Source organism: Siniperca chuatsi, linkage group LG3 (genome assembly GCF_020085105.1).
Source record: "Siniperca chuatsi isolate FFG_IHB_CAS linkage group LG3, ASM2008510v1, whole genome shotgun sequence".
Lineage (NCBI taxonomy): Eukaryota > Metazoa > Chordata > Actinopteri > Centrarchiformes > Sinipercidae > Siniperca > Siniperca chuatsi.
Genome location: NC_058044.1, coordinates 10523644 through 10529736, shown reverse-complemented (window position 1 = coordinate 10529736; position 6093 = coordinate 10523644). Strand labels below are relative to the sequence as shown.

Below are 6093 nucleotides of genomic sequence, written 5' to 3'. Positions count from 1 at the left end.
CTTCCTCTGAATAGATGGAGACACAACTGTGGTGGAAAACTGCAATTCAGCTGCTCTTCCACTAGATGTCGCTACAGACCTGCTCATCTTTATAGCCTGGTTTAACAAACTTTAAATTAGAAATAAAGGTCTCTTTCATTACAATCAGGGCCAATGTTTTCAGTTTAGTAATCACCACCGAATAATACCTGGGAATTGTGTTTTTTGGTTTTAACTTTGCTTCTAAAGTTAAAGTTTAAATTATTACTCGGGCTAAATGTATCCTTCAATCAAGCATAAACGCAGGTTTGGCCTTTTTCATAACTCTAAAGTATAATTTCAGGATAGAAATCACAATGCTCGTGATCCCACTGGAACTGCAGATGGGCATACTGGAGCTACTGAAGCCTACAGTATAAAGGGCTTTATAAAGTACCAAAAAAACAAACAAAAAAAAACTAGGAAGGGATGTAATGTGGGGAAAATGTACATCTTAAATTTAATAATTTAAAGCAGAATTTCATGTCAACGTGGACAAAATAAGGTTTGGAGGAAAGTCTCAATTTCTGGATCAACTGGAATAAAATATGCTTGTATCAAATCTTGTTTTTAAAAGACTCGTTTGGAGAGAAAGTATGTCAATTTGTATCTCACGTACTATAGAGATCTATGTCAAACCTGAATGATCTGATCTTAGTTTGATCGTGCCTTGATAAAAGTGACCTATTTGATGACTTTTTAGCTGCTCAATATAAGTAGGAATCAGGCTAAGATTTTAAGATTCTCATCAAAATGAAGGTTTTGAAAAACTCCTGGAAAATATTGTTTCCATTCAGAGGAGACCAAACAAGGCAAGGTGTTCGCATTGGAGTGGATTGACCTTGTCAAAACGTTAACCTAACGTGTGTTTTAATAATACAACTTTACTACAGTAGGCTATATGCCCCTTCTTTTGCTTTTATACATGGACTGAAGCCACTTGTCGTTTCTCATAGGTTTATTTCTCACGGGCGGGGGACTATAAACACACATGAAAACACTCCACCAGCTGCAGTGGGCCTGTTGTAGATCAGTGGGAGGAGCGTGCAAATGAGGATTAGTGCGGTGTCACCTATACGCGCTGCGGACTGGGTTAAGTAGCTTGGTTACACATATAATAACCTCCGCGGATTGTAATGAAAGGGGGGAATTGTGGAGCTGTGGCTAAGAGCGACTCGGTTATTTTTTCCTGAGAGGACATATTGTTTGTGGTTAAACCTGCCGATTGACGCCGCTCAAGCTGCTGAGCGCTCTTTCCGTCCAACCTGAGGATCCGTCCGACGGTAAGAAAGAAAGAAAGAAGGAAAGCTCGAAACACAACACTTGATTACTTGTTTGCAGTCGTGGCTTTAATTTACCTGTTAACTTGTAACATGTCAGTGACATTTCTGGTGTTGTTGGACCATGTGTGCGCGTGCGTTTTGCTTTCTGTGACAGTCTGTGATTGACATGTGCGGGTGGGTGGAAGGGTTGGGTATCTCCAAAGTGTTTTTCTTGTGTGTGTGTGCGCGTGATTTACTGGGGGATTCCCAGTAAAATGACTACTAGTTTTGCATCCTTGTTTAGTTTTTCACTTCTTTAACTAAACTGCGTAATTACCTTTCTTCTGTGTTTCCAGTTTGCTTTACTGTTGTGTCCTCACCATAGAGACAAAGTAGACCCACCCTATCTCTAATCATAGTTCACAATTTTGCAAACTCAGCCAATAACTTTAAACCAGCCGCTGCTTAATAACATGTTTTCAAATGTATCTGGTTTCATAATCTTGCAGGAACTTGCAGTTCTCACAGCTTCATTCCTTGAAATATATTATATCCACGTGCTGCTGTTGTCATCCCGGCAAAGTTATTTTACAGCCACATACAGGAGAAGTGCAGCCTTCCTGTCCTGATTCACCTTCCTGTCCTAATGAGCTTTGAACTCCATAGACTGTCCATTGTGAGGGAGACAGAATGCAGGTGGTGTCGAGTTACCAGCAACATCTTTAATGTTTCATGGCCATTTTGTGAGTGTCATTCCATCACAGGTGTTCTCTTTCACCTGCTAAATCAATGTCATTCGCAATCATCTGATGTAAACTGAGCTTCCTAGGCTAGTTTTTTTGTTGTTGTTTTTTTTTTTTTGGGGGGGGGAAAGGATGTCAAATATGAAAGACTGAAACTGTGTTGTTGTTCAGGTTTCTCTTTCTCTCTCTCTCTCTGTTGCGAAATAGTCAGAGGAGCTACCTCATCCTCTGTCTGATTTATTACTCAGCAGCAGGGAGGTTATTTTTTCACCGTGTTTGTTTGTGTGTTTCTTTCTTTTCAAGTTGAAAATAGTTTATTTTGTCTGAACAGCCCAAAATCCAAAGATCTTTTATCTTTTAGCCTACTAACATATGAGGCATAGAACACACACACATCCTCACATTTGAGAAGTAGCAACCAGAGTTTTTTGACATTTTTTTTGCCTGGAAAAATGACTCAAAATGATCAATCATTTATCAAAATAGTTAAATTTTATGACTATTTGACTAATAAATTAATTGTTTAAACTATTTGAATTTGGTTTATTAGACTTTTTAACAATAGCATATGACATTTGTCTTGATCAGTTTTCTCTTGAACTGCTCAAGTTTCGTGAACACACTTGAATGAAACAAACCTGGCACAAGTATCCCATGATTAATTATTATTATTATTATTATTATTATTATTATTATTATTATTAGAAAAGAGTACATTTGGAGCATTGTGCATGAATGTCTTCTCTTCATGGTGGCCAAACCTATGATGACCCTGTGGAACCAACCCTGTTTTTGAGCTTGAAGGTCATTATTGACCTTAGAAATGAAAGTTTGACAGAAGATTCTTACAGGGAAAGTTTGGAAAGGAGTTTGCCCAGTTGTCATGGAGACGGTTTAGTTGTTATCACGTGACCTGTATGGCATTTTGGTCATGGTCACTGTGTCACATCCCCCACCCACCCCAATAAACAGCCATGTGTTATTATGTGACTGAAATTCCATACTTGGGTCATGTGATAACAACTGAACCATCTCCACCTTCTAATTTTTTTTTTTTGTCAAACTGTTTGTTCTTTTTATTATGAGAACAACTGTCCTCCACAATCTAATAACAGGCATGTCATCATCAAATGTGGTTGCTGTGGTGTCTGAGCTGGTTTTAAAAATGCTCTTCATGTGGTTGCTCTTTAAAGCCCACTAACACACTACCAGTCAGTGGCTCTTTTCTGCACACTGACTCTGAGATGGGCTGGTCTTCGGGAAAATGATTATAAATATGATCTCAGCAGAATAACCACTTAAAAGATATTTTTCACTATAAATGATGTGAAATTATGAGGTTTGCATGATTGTAGGGAAGCAGTTTAGTGTGATTTTTGTTTTTAGCAAAGCTGCACTTATTCAGGACTGTTTTGTAGACGAATCTTTCTGATGCTGCCTATATTTGTGCAATCTGATCTCTGCTGTAATTGGTTGCATGCTGCAGGTCTCTGCCTCCTAATCAGTTCCACTCCAGAGACTACAGCAAAAATGTAAATCTCAAGAAATGTTCCCTTTCTTTTCATAACGGCGTCCTAAACATGAGTAGGTTGAACATAAATACTGACCTGCAGCAAGAATGAAAGTGAAGTTTGAACTTTTATGATACAAGTGTTTGGAACAGTTTCTGAGGAATGAGAGGAATGTGTGGCTAATCTGTATGATTAGTGGTGATCTTCAGAGGGGACTCAAATCTCATATAGTTGGAAGTCAAGATATTCAAAGACAGGAATCTCTGAGTCTCAATCGCAGCCTGCTAGACTGTGAATAATGGTCATACTAATATGATTAGATGTACAGGTTCAGGTCACAAGTTTGTGATTGGGATCGGATTTGCTTCACCTTGCCTGTTGCAGCTTATACTGAACACAATGTTACTGATTATTTGAAGTAGTGTTTTTAAATTAAAATATTTTTTTTTCGCTATAAATCATAAGCAATTGAAAGTTAACTAGTGTTGTAATCATTGCAAAAATGATTCCAAAGGAACGTTTTTTTTTTTTGTTTGTTTTTTTGTAAGTTAGGTCAAATAAAGTATAAGTTTGACATGTGGAACATGTTTTGTAGTTCACATATCAGCAGTAGTGTGTGTGTGTGTGTGTGTGTGCGCGTGTGTGTGTGTGTGCGCGTGTGTGTGTGTACCGGTTTCCCCTTTGTCACCACAGACACAGCCAGCTCAGCTTTGTCCCGTGTTTGGGATTAGCTAGCTTGTGTCCCCACGCTGACCCTGAGAAGTAAGAGACAACATGGAAAGCTATGCGGCAATGGTGACTAGCAATAGCTCAACATTTTGGGAAATTAACTCTTCCGTTTTTCTTTCCGAGAGTTACATGAGAAGATGCCACTCTTATGTCTGTGTGTTAAGTTTGAAGCCAGAGCTGGGAGGTGATTAGCCTAGCATAGCATAAACACTGGACGCATGGAGAAACCGCTATCTTGGCTCTCTTCAAGGTTCAAAAATCTGCCTACCAACACTTACAACGCTCACTAATTAGCCAGTTTTTACATTTCTGTTTGTGTAAGGATTAAACAAATTAGATATGTGTTAATGAGAATGCTTTGGAGGTGTTGGTAGGCATATTCTTGACCTGTGGAGAGAGAGAGAGAGATAGGGTAGCTGTTCTCCCCATGCTTCTTAGCCTATGCTAGGTTAGGCTAACGACGTTTTGACTTTAACTCGACGATACGAAGCATAAAGACATCACAGTGGTCTATTCTGTTAATGACATTTTCAACTGAATAATGATGTGACGTTCAAGTATAAATATGATACAGATTGTGATATTGGCCCATTTGTTGGCTAGCCTGTGTTCCAGTTCAGTACAAACAATGACTCTCTTTCCCCCCCGCAAGCTTTAGAGTATTGTGAAAAGAATAGAGATTGTAACTAAATCAGGTTGAACCACTTCTTTTCCAAGAATGAACTGGAATGAAGTTATGTTTACGGAGCCTGCAGTTTGTCATCTATCGTGGTAAAGCCAGTCACAGACACAAAGTAAAACATTATTGTGCACAAGGTGTAAGAGGTCAGATTTAAATACGTTTTCAAAGAGCCAACAGCATATGCATTTAGTTTGCATCTCTTTTGCCTTGAAAATGTATGGGGGGGGGTCATCACACTGTATAAGAGAAGTGTGCAGCCACTTGAAGGCTAAAGTAAATATTTTCCTTTTGTCAACTGAACTTCTTTTAAAGGGCAATGAAAAGTTAGTCTTAAAATGGTGAAAACGGAACAAAACAGGTTCACAGTTATCCACACCCAAGCAAATATTTGACACAGATCAGCCCGACAGGCATTTTGGTATGCTACACTGTATTCCCTTTTTAAAACAAACTCAAGTTTTTGAGTTATCTGTGTATCATAGCTTTTTTTTTTTTTAAGGACTCCATTTCATATCAAATTACATGAGTGCAGTGCTGTAGCTCTCATCTCTCTGATAAATATCTCTGAACTTCACAGACATGCTCTATCTTCTGTCGTCCTCCCTCCATTCCACATGCAAACATGGCTTTTTTTATCAGTAAGTGAGATGTGATGCAAATGAGCTGCAGGGGAAGTAGCAGGAGTAGAGAGAGGCTATACCCACGCTAAAACACATTCTTATCACTGACAAAAGCCTATTGTGGTGTGGGGATAGGCTGAAGCTTCATACCAACATGAAAGTAGGAATGATGTCACCAGCCCACATTGTGTAATGTGGTAATTTAGCCTGTGAGGGTCATAAAAAAACATAGTGAAACATGTGTAGTGACCTGTGGTTTAAAGTATCAGAAAGCAAGACTGAAGCTACTGAGGTCACTGAAGTCATGTCCAATAATTTGGAATTTGAGAGGGTTATAATGATACGAAGAAAAGTTTACATTCTACGGTTACACACACATTACTCATGTTGGGTTGTTAAGGCCTAATATAATATTTTTAGCTTAATTTAAAGGTAAGAAAACATTTGGTTTCAGCCATGTTTCACATAAACCAATCATATCCAGGCCATGCTGAAGAATCAAATCATTTATCAGTACTACCTTGGTTT

General features: G+C 38.6%; 1 protein-coding gene across 3 annotated transcripts in view; it reads left to right on the top strand.

The window, feature by feature from the left end:
- The first annotated feature begins 1020 nt into the window (after positions 1-1020).
- The window catches only part of fhip1aa (FHF complex subunit HOOK interacting protein 1Aa), a 33968-nt gene continuing 28895 nt past the window's right edge, over positions 1021-6093 (top strand). For all 3 annotated transcript variants that reach the window (XM_044189631.1, XM_044189630.1, XM_044189629.1), the window contains exon 1: positions 1021-1301. The gene's annotated coding sequence lies outside the window, so the exon portion shown is untranslated. The remainder of the gene's footprint in view (positions 1302-6093) is intronic.